Here is a 16,707-nt window from a genome sequence, read left to right on the forward strand (position 1 = left end):
CTGGAAGGCAGTTTTACCCACTGTTAGCTGCACATGGATAGTCTCTGATGCTTCGTGCTTTGCCACCAACCTGGAGGTGTGGGTATCTTTGATGAATATCGATACTCCCCCTCCTTTTGTGGTTCGGTCCAAGTTTTGGGGCAGAAAAGCATGGTATGAGGTATAACCTGGTAGTGCTGGGGTGCTCTCGGGAGCCCTGAACCAGGTTTCTGTTACTGCACGGATATCGATGTTCTCCATGCTAAGGAGAGTTTCAAGTGCATGCATCTTGAGGTTTAGACTTCTGGCGTTGAGTAGCATTACTCTTAGTTTCTTATCCCTTGTCATACCTATGGAGGTGGGTTTGTCTTTTGAGCCTTGCCTAAAAAAGGCACTATGGGGGTAGCAAGAGCCTTTGCCAATATCCGAAAGCCCAGGGGTGACAGGTGCAAGCCGTCCCTAGCGAAGCATCGTGGCTTGTCGAGCATATCATCCCAAGCTGACAGGCATTGGATCCCCTTTGAATGACACCAGTACTTAAGCCAATTGTTGAAATTGATCATCTTGTCTTCATATTGTGGCATCATTCTTGGTGAGGGTAAGATGCTACTCAAGGTCAGGGTCATACCGGCCTGGGCTACATGCTCAGAGAGCTCCTTTATGTCTCTTTTCATGTAGTCCAGGGAGGTACGTCTCAGGTCATTCACACCAGCATGGACAATGACTGAGTCATATTTGTACTTGCCTTGGAGTGACCTGAGTAGTACGTATATCACATGTAGTGTTGAAAGGCTGTGCCCAGTTTTACGGGGCTTATATCTCCTGAATTACATTATGAAAGACTATTGGCAAAAAGGATTACAGTGTCTGCTTATAAGAGGCTCATACACATGATTAATGTGACCAGTTCCCATTGCACTTCCTGATGAAGACAGACCTATTTATAGGCAGGGAAGGTAGTCACTTCAGACAGAAAAAATGAGGATGCATTATCTAATAAATATAACATTTTCAATGCAAGCTTATATCTAAAGGCACTGCATCCAGATCCAGGAATGAAATTGTTCCAATGTATTCGGCACGCATTGGTTTACATAATGCCCCTTTCAATATGTACCTGTCCAAATACTTGTCACATCTGGAATGATCATGGTGTGTTCTCACACACACACACAAAAAAAAAAAAAAAAAAACAAATAAATAAATAAAGATCTTAAATTGTAAAAATTGTGCAGGCCAGCTCAAAGTCTTTTCCCTCTTCTCAATATCACACAGGCTATTGAGAAGTAACCTCTGCCTTGCATACGGAGCTTCAACAGACTGTATTCTGTCAGACCTATCACATATTTACAAATCCAATGGTATCAGGATCAGCTGCTCAAGGGATCACTCTCAATCTCTTTCACAAAATAAACTGAATGTGTCGGAGGAACAGGTTTGTATCACAGAGAATACTGCTTCTACAGAACCATCTTATACTACACATAAAGTACTTCTCTCACTCTGTCCAAATACAATTTTATAAATTTAATTCCAGTTTAGCACCCCTGTCCCTCATGTAAAATAAATATCCCAACATATCTTTGTTCAGCCTATCTCTGACTTATTTGATGTGAAATATAAGGGCTAAAGACTACCGTGGGAATGTAAGGCTAGGCTTCCTAAGATCTTCAAAGATAAAAAAAAGCTGTTCTGTTGTTTTAAGCTGCTAGCATAAAACAGACTAAATTCAGATCTGCTGCATCTAGACTGTATTGTAACACTTGAGCACTATTCCAGTTATCTTACATTAAGAGGACCGTGCCTGCACCCGTTTGCCAGATGTGTATAGTCTGATCCTCATCTGAGTTGGAGATTACTGGAGGAAAGCTCATTGTGTGCTTTCCCATTGGCAGTATATCTTAAACATATTTATTCTTGTTTGTATTTAAGCCTCGTGTTTGTGCGGGTTTGCACTCTTTTAACCAGAGCCACTCAAAGTTTGGTGACTTTTGCTAGAGTTTTGGAGAGATTCTGCTGAAATCCAAAGCGTTATGAATTTGGAATCAGTTCTCTCACATAACAAACTGGACATCAAACAGGTTGTCAGCACACTCACATCACCTCTCACACAAAACAAGGTCACAAAATATAAACCCACATATGCGGAGGTACTCAATAGAAGGGTACCAAAAGATCAGAGACCTCCTAAGCACTAACCACTTGTACACACAACAAAGCAAATAGAATCCACTATACATAATAAAACACACACAATTATCTCAGCAAATAAGCCCCTAAGGCAAATCACCTCAAAACCAAATGTCCTGGTCATAGGCGACTCCATAGTTAGACACATAGATGCCCCTCTTACTAGGCTCGACAAGGAGGTTACAATTAGCTGCCTGTCAGATGCCAGGATTCGTCAAATCACACACGCACTCAAGTCACTCAACAACAATTACCATTATGACTTTGACATAGTACATTCTGATGAAGTCTGCATATGGCAGACGAAAGCGCTAAATCTGTATAAACTGTTTTAATTTTGTGATTAAAAATATTGTGGTCTGTTCACACGGAATTTTTATTTGTTTTTGGTGGAGTTTGACATAGTACATGTTGGAGTGAATGACTTGAGACATACCTCTCTGGACTATATGAACAGAGACATGATTGAACTCTCAAGATTATGTGTCCCAGGCAGGTATATCCTTAGCCCTAAGCAGCATCCTACCTTCGCCTAGGATGATGCCACATTACAGACAAAAAATGACTGACTTCAACAATTGGCTTAAGTTTTGGTGTCAATACAAGGGGATCCAGTATCTGTCATCCTGAGAAGACATGGTCAACGGACCATGCTGATTTGCCAGAGATGATTTTCACCTGTATCCTCTAGACTTTCAGATACTGGCAAAGATGATTGCCTCCCCCACAGTGCCTCTTTTTTAGGCAAAGTCAAAACAACAAAATTCCCAACGTAAAAAATCCACTCAAGACAAAGTCAAGATTATGCTAATGCTAGGAGCCTAAACAGGAAACTGCACTCCAGGGAAGCTTGGAAGATGCTGAGGTCTGTGCAGTCACTGAGACATGGCTCAAGGCTGCAGACAGCACCCAGGCCATGCAAGGCTACAATACCTTCCACACATTCAGTCCCCAAAACAAGTGTGAAAGAACTAAAAGTGGAGGTGTATCCATCTTCATTTAAATCAGGTACACTTCGAGACTGGTTAAACAATACAACTCTCTTGACTACTCTAGGTCCAACTAACTATAGGTAAAACATCCTACCACTTCATAGCTAGCTACAGGTCCCCCACCAGGAAGCAAGAGGAGCACACCATCTACCTGGACTTTCTAGATTCACTCACTATACAATGGGAGATTTCAACTATCCTTCCATCGAGTGGGTGACATGCACGAGCACAAACATGCTTGTTCTGAAGTTCATGGACTTTGTCAATACAAATGACCTGAAATGGTTAGTCTGCACCCTTACAAGGGGCTCACATGTCCTGGACTTGTTACTCACAAACAGGGGGGGTCACTACTGTACCCCCTGTGCCCCCCCGAGTAAGGTCAAACCATAAATCTGTCTCGTTCTAAATAATGATCAGACCTGACACCCCCACAGAATGCAAAAAAACTGAAAAATGTTTCCAAAGCAAACTACAGCCTACTAAGTGATGGTATAAAAAGGTTTCAAACCCCCTGCTAACATAGCCAGCAATGACTCCTATGCAGAGGAGTACACAAATGCTCTGTACAACCACTTAAACAACTGTATAGACTCTGCTGTACTTGACCGGATCAAAACCAGGTCCTCTTCAAAAAACAAGCCATCCTGGTGGACTTCAAGTATAAATAGGTTATATAACAAAATGAAGAAACTGTTGTCCGCATGTATGATTTGGCAAAATTTTACACCGGATGCCCTTTCTGAAACAACCCTCCCCTTTTATCTGGGCTTGGGACCAGCACAAAGAAATGCACTGGCTTGTGCATCCCCCGTAGTGGTGATGGACAGGTTGACAGACGAGATCAGACAGGAGTCCCCGTGGACTATGATGTTTGCAGATGACACTGTGATCTGTAATGAGAGTAAGGAACAGGTGGAGGAGACCCTGGAGAGGTGGAGATATGCTCTAGAGAGAAGAGGAATGAAGATCAGCAGGACTAAGACAGAATATATGTGTGTGAATGAGAGGGAGGATAGAGGAATGGTGAGGATGCAGGGAGTAGAGGTGGCGAAGGTGGATGAGTTTAAATACTTGGGATCAGCAGTTCAGAGTAATGGTGAATGTGGAAGAGAGGTGAAGGAGAGAGTACAGGCAGGATGGAGTGGGTGGAGAAGAGTATCAGGAGTGATTTGTGACAGACAAGTACCAGTAAGAGTGAAAGGGAAAGTCTGCAAGAGGATAGTGAGACCAGCTATGTTATATGGGTTGGAGACAGTGGCATTAACAAAAAGGCAGGAGTCAGAACTGGACGTGGCAGACTTAAAGATGTTAAGATTTGTACTGGGTGTGATGAGGGTGGACAGATTTAGGAATAAGTATATTACAGGGTCAGCCCAGGTTGGAAGGTTTGGAGACAAAGCCAGAGAGGCAAGATTACGTTGGTTTGGAGATGTGCCAAGGAGGGATGCAGAGTATATTGGGAAAAAGATGCTAAGGATGAATCTGCCAGGTAACAGGAAAAGAGGAAGGCCTAAGATAAGGTTTATGGATGTGGTGAGAAAGGACGTGTAGGCGGTTGGTGTGACAGAGCAAGATGAAGAGGACAGGAAGAAATGGAAACAGATGATCTGCTGTGGTGACCCCTAATGGGAGCAGCCGAAAGAAGAAGAAGAAGAACAAAATGAAGAAACTGTTATCTAAGAACAAGAGGGAACTTACTCAGCATAGGAAGAATACCCTCCACAGTTTGAACAAGCAAATCAAGATATCCTGTAAAGTCCTCTAAGGTTAGTTATGAGGCTAAATCAGCATCCCTAGCTAAGATAATCATAAGACGTTCTTTAGCTAATCACGAAATCTAAAACAGAATGCCTAGCTATGTGCCAAACTTATAGTGGATGGTACCACTCATACTGAACTCGAGGAAATTAGCAACCTTATAGCTGACAAATTTAGAGTGAACTCCACCCCCCCTGTCCCCACCAGCCATACCCTAAAGCACACCTGACACTAGTCCTCTACCCAGCATCTCCAAAGACCAGGTCATATCCACGCTCTCCAAGGCCAAAAACATGTCCTCTGTGGGACCAGATAATATCCCAGGCTGCTTAATAAACAATCTAAAACAAGACCAAGCGGAAACACTTTCTTTAATCATAGCCTGAACACTGGCGTTGTTCCAGCAAAGTGTAGAACAGCAGCAGTAATCCCCTTGCACAATGGAGATCCACCAACTGCCCAAGGAACTAAAGACCCATAAGCCCAACCAGCGCTATCTGCAAGGTTATGGAAAGAATCATCATGGACCTTATCAACAAAGATATAGGCGACCTTCAAACTCTTGACCTAACCCAGTTTGGCTTTGTTAAGGGTAGATCATGCTTATTAAACCTGGTGGACTTCTCTCAGAATGTCACCAAAGCCCTGGATGAAGGCAAAACAGTACATACCACCTATCTTGACTTGGCCAAGGCTTTCGATACAATCCCCCACTCAAGTATCACTGAGAAATTCTCCCAGCTGGGGATTATGACTAAGATTAAGAATGTGCTCTCAGCTTAGAAGAAAATTATCTAAAAGACGAGTTGCTTGATTTAAGAGAGATGGGAAAACATATTCAGATCAATGAAAGAAACAGACTATAGAAGGTCACTAAAACCCAAAAAGTTAGAAGTGTGATAAAACAAATGAACACAGTAATTAGGACTGTTCATAAAGGTCTGTATGATATAACAGAAGTAAATGGGATATATTACTATGCATCTAAATTAATAGCAGATAAAGTCTTACCACAAAAACACAGAGCAGTAAGGGAAAGGAAGGGGAGAAAGTAAATGTCATCATGGAAGTACTGAATAGAGAAAACTACAAAGCAATTAAAACAAGAGATGTCACTGTTAGAAGAGTATAGAAGGGAAACAGATCAACAAAAATACTCAGAAAGATAGACATGATAAAAGCAATGCACAGTATTAGAACAGGTCAGGAGCTATGCTGCACTATTGCAAATAATACTCTAAAATATCAACACAAGCAGAAAAACATAGAAGATATGCAGATAAATATAAAGGAAAGTACAAAATAAGCAATTTACTGATGACCCAAAAATGTTTTACATAGAATTGGGGAACAAGGCAAAAGGAATTGAAACACAGCAAAAATAAAAGAAGAAATAGATACATTTTGGAGATTTACCTATGATGATCCTGTGGAGCATAGCAAAGATGCTAAATGCAAAGAAGAAGTAAAAGAAAGAAAAATAAGTTCAAATGTACAGGATATGTCATGTTTTGCTTGTTGTTACTAGTTATTGCTTATACTAGCCATTTATAGCACCTTTGATTGTCTGCTGCATAATTTTACTGTATTTTATTGCTATAAACTAATCTGCAAGGTTGTACTAAAGGTGTCTACCTTACAGGGCCGGATAAATAAAGTTTTTACTGTCACATTGTTTGTAAAACTTGTTTAGCTAGTTTCATTGTGTGAAAGGTATTAACTGGAAATTTTCTCCATTTCTTAAGCATCTGTTGTTTGTTAACTGAATTGTTTGCAATTAAAATCATTCTCTAGAGTCTCCTTGCTCCTTTACCTGTTTAAGACTTTCATTTATTGGCTCACCTGCTGTTTTTCTGCTGTGATAAACATTTCTGTAGTGTTTTCTGCCTAAAATAGTGTAGCTAGTAGCTGTAGCACAGCCAGTTCAGGTTTGCTGTCTCTGTGGCCTGGTTGTTTGTTTGCAGTGTTTGCTTGTTCTGAGCACATGTTCCAGGCCATCCTGGCTTAGCAGAATCCTTTCTTCACTTTAGTGAGAGTTATGTTGATTGGCTGCTGGCTGGTACAGGTTGGCTGGTCTAGGGCTTGGAGTAAGCACTCATTGGTTCTTTTGAGCTTTTTTAAGTTGTTTTAAGTTGTATCTTCTGGTATTTAAGCCCTACAAGTGAGAGGATTTCTGTCTATACACACTGAGCTGAGTGGAGGAGGGGCACTGACCACAACTCGGATCTGTGATATATAACAGTAAGTATCCTGTTTTTTTTTTTTGCTTATTTCTACTAGGTATTGCATATTCTAGCCATTTATAGCACTTTTTATTGTCTACTGCATACTTTGTACTGTATTTTATTGCTATAAACTAATCTGCACGGTTGTACTAAAATTGTCTGCCTGATAAATAAGGTGTTTACTGTCACATGGTTTGTAAAGTTTTTTTACCTAGGCTCACTGTGTGAAAGGTATTAACTGGAAATTTTCTCCATTTCTTAAGCATCTGTTGTTTGTTCTGATTTCCTGCCAAGGAGTGTATCATATAACTGATTTGTTTGCAGTTAAAAGCATTCTCTAGAGACTCCTTGCTCCTTTATCTGTTTAAACCTTTCATTTAGTGGCTCACTGCTGTTTTTCTGCTGTGATAAACATTTCTGTAGTATTTTCTGCCTAAAATAGTGTAGCTAGTAGCTGTGGTATAGTTGGTGTACTTGGTGGCTTTGCAGTTGCCCGCCCCTACTGTAAATGTGATATGGGACACTCCTCCCAGTCTAGTGTCATTAGCTCATTCTACCTAATACAGAGAGAACATTTGATATGGCCAACCCACTTAGTTTCTTAACCTTGAATTATCTTCTGTTCCTCCTTTCTCCCTTTCCAATTTACTAAAAAAAAAAAAAAAAACCACTTTGCTAGAATCTACCATTGCTAGAATCTCGTTCTGACTGAGTGTGCTTCTCAAACAATCTGGAAATACATAGCTGATAAGTATATTTTTGGCACTTTTTAACTGTTCAGAGTTCTGCACTGTCTTAATTTTTGCTTGACTGAATTATTTATATTTTTGCTGGCATTGTTTTCTGATATTCTAAGTGCCTCCATCTTGATTTATCCTTAATTTACTGCTTTCTGCACTTGTTTTTAGTCATTATTTAATTTAATTGCACTTATTTAAACCATATTTGCTTTAATATTGCTGCACACTCAAGTGTGCTAGCTTGCACTACATTTGAATTGTTTTTACTGCTGTTTTAGTTGCTTTCCTGTATAAAAAAAGTTCTAAGCTTGTTTCCTGCCTTTCCTGTAACTAATCTAGTCCAGATGCAGATCTGCTGTATCCAGAACTGTTTGCAAGCTTCTGAGCCCCCTCCCTCCAAACCTTTCTGTGTTGGAGGGAAGCCTTAAAGCTTATCAGTGGGAGTTGAAAGCACTAGGTAGCCTATCTACCACAGGAGGAGTGGTTTCTGGCCCAGAAATTGTAGTTTATTGGCCATTTGGGAAGTTTTTCCATCCCTTTCAACTTTCTGGTTTAAAAGCCCACTTTTGAGCTGGTTTTCTGCCTTTCCTGTAACTAGTCTAGTCCAGATTTGCTGTATCAGGACTGTTTGTAAGCTTCTAAGCCCCCTAAGCATTTCTGAGTTGAAGGGAAGCCTTCTAGCTTATCATAGGTCCATAGGTTCAAAGGTAGGTACTAGGCTATCGGCCCAAGGGCCTACGTAAGCCTAGCCAACATGGTTCCCTGGCTTACACCACCCAAGAAAGTTATTTTCCTGTGCCAATGTCGAGCACAGACACAGAAGTGATCCCCGGGGTGTATTTCCTATTTCCCATCCACTCATCAAGATTTTTCTTGAAGAGTGCTAATGAAGAACTTAGCTTGACATAGATGGGTAGCCTGTTCCAGAGTATGGGAAATCTCTGGGACAGGAATCTATCTCTCCAGCATGTCCTGTTTATTGTGGTGACAAGGTTTAGGTCCCTAGAGCATGTAGCTCAGAGGGATTGGGATTTCTTTAGGTGTAGCATGTCCAACAGCTCTGGGTTTGACATAGCGTTATATGTTAGGCAGAGATCACCTCGGAGTAGGTGATATGCTACGGAGTAAAGCTGTGGAGTTTTATGAGACGGTCAGTGTAGGGCATTTGTTTGAGGCCAGTAATCCTCTTTGTGAGATACTTCTGTCACCTTTCCAGCTGCTGCAGATGTCTTGTGAGGTACATTCCAAAAGGGGCTTTGTACTCTATAATAGGTCTAATGAGTGTCGAGTAGAGAGGAACAATGACCTCTTTTTTCCTGGATGAGAACCCTTTTATGATGTGGTGTGCCACGTAAAAGGACTTCCTGACTACAGTGGTGATGTGACTATCAAAGGAGAGACTACTGTCCACCTGGGTCCCAAGGTCTCTTATCACACATTCGGTGTTAAGTAGATTGCTGCCTATGTGGTAGTTCATGGATACAGAGTTTTTACCAAAGGGGATGACACTGCACATTTTGGCATTGAGCTTGAGGCCATGGCTCTGACACCAGGCATCTGTCTTAGCGAGGCCCTTCTGTAGGATGTCCACATCATTTGGGGACTTGATTATGGCTCCTAGTTTGCAGTCATCTGCGAACTTCGTTAGCCAGAGGCCTTCTGTGTTAGCCTGTACTTTGGAGAAGTAGATACCACTTGTCACTGCTTTGATGTCAGATTTGGAATCTGCAACTTTTACAGTGTGGGTTCTGTCAGTGAGCCAGTTGGCAACCCATCTTGTGACATAGGGATTTATACCAAGTTTAGTGAGTTTAGCTATAATTCCACAATGGGGGACGATGTCGAAAGCCTTGGCGAGGTCAAGATAGACAGTGTGAATCACCTTACCCTCATCTACGGCTTTGGTGACTGCCTCAAAGAAGTCGATCAGGTTGAGGAGGCATGATCTGCCTTTCACAAACCAGAGTTTGGAGGTTACCAATGTCTTTGTTAATGAGTTCCATAATGATATGTTCCATGGCCTTGCAGACCAGGCTTGTCAGGCTAATAGGTGATAGTTCCTGGGATCAGTGGTGGCTCCCCCTTTCTGGAGTGGGATAACTGTTGCTGTGCACCCTTCAGTGGGCACGAACCCTGATGTGAGGCTATTATTGAACATGGTGCTTAAGTGGGGATCCAGTTCATTCTGAAGGTCGTGTAAAACGCAGCCTGGGATGCTGTGTTTTTGGCTTTAGAGAGTGCAGCTTTTACCTGTGTAGTTGTGATTACAGGGACTCTGCATTCTTCCTGTATACATATGGGCCCTTTAGGGGGTGAGAGGGGTAAATCTAGCACTGAACCTATCTGCCAGGATGTTGGCAATATCAGTTGATTCTGTAATTTTTGTGCCTTTGTGCTGTAACTCAGAGCAGATCTGGGTGTTGCCATTGAGATTCTTGACATAGCTATAGAATGCTTTGAGGTTGTCCTTAGAATTAGTGGCAATTTTGTTAGCTTTGGAGGATCTTATAAGGGATCTCAGCTTCTTACTGAGGCTGACCAGGGAGCTCCTCCACTCAAGGGATTTTACTCTCTTTTGCAACAGTTTCTTCCTTCTGTTGTACAGTTTGTTTATGGCAGGGGACCACCAGATTGGCTTCCTTTTTTTGGAGGATAGAGTCTTGGTTCTGTTTGGGATAGCATGATCCACACACTCGTGTAAGTGCTTATAGAGTGCATTTGTGTAGGATTCAGCAGTCGTAACTGTATTGTTCATCTGCATGGGTGTCATGAAGTTCACCACTTCTGTCTTAAGAAGTATGAAGTTGGCTTTGGAGAAACTTTTTACCGCGGTTTCTTTAATGGGGGCGGGATGTGGATTTCAAGGGTGATTCGCTTATGGTTAGATCGGACCAACAAGGAGTTGACGTCAGGTGTGGAACACCGGTCACTCATATTGGTAATGACTAGGTCTAGGATATTGTTGCCCCTGGTGGGGGTGTGGATAAGATGATCCAGGGCATTGGAGTTTATGAATTCCAGAAAGAGTTGAGTTGGTACTCGAGCAGTTTTCCTAGTTAATGGTGGGGTAATTATAGTAGCCCATTATTAGGGTGTTTGGTTGAACCCTAATATTTTCCAGTACATCAAGAAAAGTGGGAATAGTAAGCACTAGGTAGCCTATCTACCGCAAGAGGAGTGGTTTATGGCCCAGAAATTGTAGTTTATTGGCCGTTTGGACAGTTTTTCCATCCCTTACAATATTCTGGCTGAGCTGACGTAAACTATTACTGTTGCCAGAAAGTTTGCTCTTCAGTTTTTCCCTTAGATCTTGCTGGTTCTTTGTCTCCTGCACTTCAAATAGCCTCATCGCTTTGCACTTCAACAGGTTTTTACAGCAATTATTGTAGCACACCTAAGTGCCATCAGCACTAGTTGTTCTTCACGGAAATAGCTCCAGTACTTAGCAGTTATGACCACCCCTCCTGGCATGATTAAAGGGCAGTTCCCTGTGCTTTCTGCTATTAACCTGGTACACTTGGGCATTCTGGGGCAGTGTAGTAACTGCCTCATGTATACAGACAACCCTCTCCTCTTACCTCCCAACACTCAGACTTGTGCACTTACATCACCAAACTGGAAGCTATGCATTCTCCAACCAAGACAGGAGCTGGTCAGGAGGAGAAGGTCAATACCTGCACCACACCACACCACATGGAACGCATGAACCCACTATCACAGCTCTCACATAAAAACACAAACCACACACCCACCTTCATGGAGGTTCTCAATAGAAATTTACCCAAACAGCAGAGACCTCAAAGACAGAAACTCACTCGACCACCACAACACAGCACAAACCAGAGGACACATAGTTCACCTCCACAGTGTGCCTCTCAACCTAAGCCCCTAAGGCTAAACACCTTGTCCAATACACTTATTATGGGTGACTCAATAGTGAGGCACACAGATGTCCCACTCACTAAGTTGAATAAGGAGAAGGTAACAGTCAGCTGTCTATCAGGTGCCAGAATCCAATACATAACACACGAACTCAGGTCACTCCACAGCAAGTACAATTATGACTCTGTCATTGTCCATGAGGGTGTGAATGACCTCAGATGCACCTCCCTGGACTACATGAAAAGAGACATGGTGGAGCTCTCAGATTGTCTGGGCCAGGCAGGTACGATACTAGCTCTGAGCAGTATCCTACCATCACCCAGTATAATACCGCAGTACAAACAAAAAACGATTGACTTCAACAATTGGCTAAGTTTCCTGTGTCATTCTAAGAGGATCCAGTATCTGTCTGCTTGGGATGACATAACTGACAGACCTTGATGCTTTGCCAGAGATGGCCTGCATCTGTCACCCCTGGGTTTCTGGGTACTGGCTAAGACTCTTGCCACCCCTATAGTGCCTTTTTTAGGTGGTGTTCAAAAGACCAAATTACCACTGTAACTGCTATAAATAAATGCAGTCCGAGGGTCATGCTGCTTAATGCTAGAAATCTAAATCTCAAGATGTACTCACTCAAAGCACTCCTAAAAATGCAGAACACAGACATTTGTGCTGTAACGGAGATCTGGTTTAAAGTGGCAGAAAGCACCCCTGCACTACCAGGCTATAACTCATTCCACACCTTTCAGCCCTTAAACATGGACCGAAGCTCTAAAGGCAATGGTGTCTCCATATTCATAAAGGATATGCACACCTCCAGACTAGCAGCCCAGCATAATGCATCTGAGATACTTCAGGTAAGACAGCGATCCAGGTCATAGCCTGCTATAGGTCCCCAACCATGTTTCTAGACTCTCACTCCACGTTCCTAAGCACCCTGGAATCTATCAAGGTCCAACCCAACACTCTCTTACTAGGAAACTTCAACTACCCCTCCATCAATTAGGAAAACTACTCAAGCACCAATACACTGGCCCAACACTTCCTGGAATTCATCAGTTCCAATGCCCTGGACCAGCTCATTCTGACCCCCACTAGAGGAAGCAACATCCTTGACCTGGTAATTACTAACATGGGTGACCGTTGCTCTACACCAATAGTCAATCCCTCCCTGGATAGATCCAACCATAAACTAATCACCATGGAAATACACATCTCACCCACACCCCCCGCAAAGGTAACCACCTTGAAAAACTTTTCCAAAGCTGACTTTGGACTCCTAAATATAGAGGTGGGTAACTTCATGGCATCCATGCCAATGGAAAATAGCTGCATGACTGCCAAATCATAAACGGATGCACTGTACATACATGTACATAAATGCATGGAACTAGCCATACACAACAGAACCAAGATGCTTTCCTCCAAAAAAGGAAGCCAATCTGATGCTCCCTTGTCATTAATAAACTCTACAACAGAAGGAAGAAACGGTTGCAGAAAAAAAGTGAAGTCCTAAGACTGGAAAAACTCTCTTATTAGCCTCAACAAAAAGTTGAGATCCCTCATCAAATCCTCTAAAGCCAGCTATGAAGGCAGAATTGCAGCAGACACTAAAAACAATCACAAAGCCTTCTATAGCTATATCAAGAACCTCAACAGCAATACCCAGATTTGCTCTGCGTTACTGCACAATGGCACCTCCTATACTGAGCCAACAGATATTGCCAACATACTAGCTAACAGATTCAGTGCCAGCTTTACCCCTCTCTCCCCCCCTAAAGGACCAATCTCAATACTGGAAAAATGCCAGGCACCCAGCATTACTGCAGCACAGATTAAGGCTGCATTGTCCAAGGCCAAGAATACAGCTTCCATGGGACCCGATAATATCCCTGGCTGTGTTCTACATGAACGACAAAGTGAAATGGCACCATATCTGTGTTCCCTGTTCAGTCACAGCCTCACCTCAGGCTTTGTCCCTACCAAATGGCATACTGCTACAGTCATCCCTCTCCATAAAGAGGGAGCGACTACAGACCCTGGGAGTTATCACTCCATTAGCTAACAAGTCTAATATTGAAAGCTATGGAGCACATCATCATGGACCTGATTTACAAAGATATAGGAAGTCTTAAAACTCTAGACCCCATGCAATTTGGCTTTGTGAAAGGGAGATCATGCCTGCTCAACCTGGTTGACTACTTTGAGTCAGTCACCAGGGCTGTAGATGAAGGTAAGGCAGTGCATACAGCCTACCTTGAACTGGCCAAGGCCTTTGATATCATTCCTCACACAGGAATTATTGATAAACTCACCAAACTAGGCATCAACCCCTATATCACTAGGTGTGTTGCAAACTGGCTCACAGATAGAACACACAGTTTGAAAGTAGTGGACTCCAAGTCAGACTGCAGACCAGTCACAATTGGAGTCTCACAGGAATCGGTCCTGGGTCCTCTCCTGTTCGGCATCTACTTCTCAGAAGCCAAGGCCAACACAAAGGGCCTCTGGCTGACCAAGTTCGCAGACGATTGCAAGCTGGGAGCCATTACTAACTCCACAAGTGATGTTGACATCTTACAGAAAGTCCTCACTGAGACCAATGACTGATGTTGAAATCATGGCCTTAAGCTTAACTCCAAAAAATGTGTTGTCATCTCCTTTGATAAAAACTCAGTTCCCACTGATTACCACATCGATGGGAGCCTACTGAACACTGAAGGTGTTATAAGAGATCTGAGGACGCAGGTTGACAGCAACCTCTCCTTCGACTACCACATTGCTACTGTGGTCAGGAAGTCCTTCTATGTGGCACATCTCATTACCAAGGGTTTTGCATCCAGGAAGAAAGAGGTCATCATCTCTCTCTACTCTTTCCTCATTAGACCAATCATCAAGTATAATGCCACATTTGGCATATACCTCACTAGACACCTGCAACAGCTGGAGAGGCCACAGAAGTACCTCACGAAGAGTATCCTAGGTATTAAACACGTCCTACATGGACAGACTCAAAAGACTCCAGCTATTCTCTGTCTCATATTGCCTACTTAGAGGCAATCTCTGCTTGACTTACAAAGCCATGTCTGCCCCAGCTCTGTGAGAAATGCTACATCTAATGAAATCCCAATCCCTCTGCACCACACGCTCCAGAGACCTCAACCTCATTACCACAATCAACAGAACATGCTGGAGGGACATGTTCCTCACTCAGAGACTCCCCATGCTCTGGAATAGACTTCCCAAACATTTCAAGCAGAGCACCTCGCTGTCCCTCTTCAGGAGAAATCTTGATGAGTGGATGGGTAATAAAAAGTTCACCCAGGGGATCACTCCAGTGGCTCTACTTGATAGAGACACTGGGAACTAACTTCGGCTGGCACAATGCCAGGGCACTTCTACAGGCTAGCCATGTAAAGGCTCCAGGGCCATTAGCCTAGTACACACCTATGAAATGGGATGAAGTAACAGCCCGACAGATTGAAACAAAGTTAAGAAAAGCTCCTAATGATAAAAACCACAGGCCCAGGTGTAGTACCTAACTTCTGGCTAAAAGTATTGACATCTTTACATAAAGATTTGGCCATAAGTAAGAACTATTTGTATGCGAACCCCAAACAGACACCAACCTGGTTAACAACAGGAAAACAATGCTCCTACTTAACAGCAAATCTCTAAGTTAGCCTAAAAACTACAAACCAATAACTTGCCTTCTGAGAACATATAAACTATACACTGGAATTGATGCCGACAAAGTTTATAGTCAATTAGAAGAAAACTCAATCATGACAATAGAACAAAGGGGTAACAAAAGAAAGTTATATAGAACAAAAGATCATCTGTTGTTAAGTAAAGTCATAATGGAAAACTCTAAAATGGGAAAGAATCTAAGTATGGCATGGATAGACTAGAAAAAAGCATCTGACAGTATCCCACATTCATGGATAAGAGTGCTTAAAAATGTACAAGATGCCCCCTACACTGACTGATTACATTACAGCAAACATGAAAGAGTGGCAAACCACTCTGCAGTTAAGCCACGATAAAGGACAAATTATTAATCCATGGATAAAATGTTAAAGTGAAATATTCCAGTGTGACTATTTGTCACTGCTGTTCTTTTGTGTTGCCCTTAACCCATTAAGCTGTCTACTTAACAGATTAGGTCATGGCTATAATTTGGCTTCCAGAAAACAACAAAGTGCAAAGACTCATCTTCTTTTTGTAGATGATTTAAAACTGTATAGTTCATCAGATGAGGGACCAAATGTACAACTGCAAGTGGTCAAAACTTTTTCAGATGATATAAGAATATCATTTGATCTTGATAAATTTGCAAAAGCAACCTTTAAAGCAGGAAAACTTAAGCACCAAGAAAACATCAGTTTGGGACAGGATTATGATATAAAAAAATTGAGCAAAAGGGAGTGTATAAATATTTGGGAATTGATGAAGGATCAGCAATAAAACATGAACCAATGCAAATAAAACTTAGTAAGGAATATTTTAGAAGACTAAAATTAATACTGAAAACAGCGTTGACATCTAGGAGCAGAGTCCAAGCTATAAACCAATTTCCTCTTCCTGTCCTAACTTACAGTTTTGGAGTGAGTGACTGGCCCCAAAAAGGTGCTGGATCGGTTGGACAGGGAAACAAGAAGGATGCTTCATGCCCAAAAAATGATTTATACAAATCGGTATATACCAAGACTATATATTAGGTTCATAGGTGTTTACTAGGCTAATGACCACAAGGGCCTTTTTAAGCCTAGCTATGCATCCCAAATCTCTGACAAGTCCTCATACCCTTGATAAGTGTAAGCATGGGCTTGGGAGAGGAACTATTTACAAGATGCCTGTGTCCATTAGAGACATAGGTGGTCAAACCAAGGATGCATTTCTTGTTCCCTATCCAATTGTCCAAGTTATACTTGAATT

General features: G+C 42.2%; 1 protein-coding gene across 1 annotated transcript in view; it reads right to left on the reverse strand.

The window, feature by feature from the left end:
* LOC122795001 (uncharacterized oxidoreductase YjhC-like) overlaps window positions 1–16,707 on the reverse strand; it is a 1,313,984-nt gene that overhangs the window by 111,181 nt on the left and 1,186,096 nt on the right. The window lies entirely within an intron of this gene.

Source organism: Protopterus annectens, chromosome 2.part1 (genome assembly GCF_019279795.1).
Source record: "Protopterus annectens isolate FY-2018-M chromosome 2.part1, PAN1.0, whole genome shotgun sequence".
NCBI lineage: Eukaryota > Metazoa > Chordata > Ceratodontiformes > Protopteridae > Protopterus > Protopterus annectens.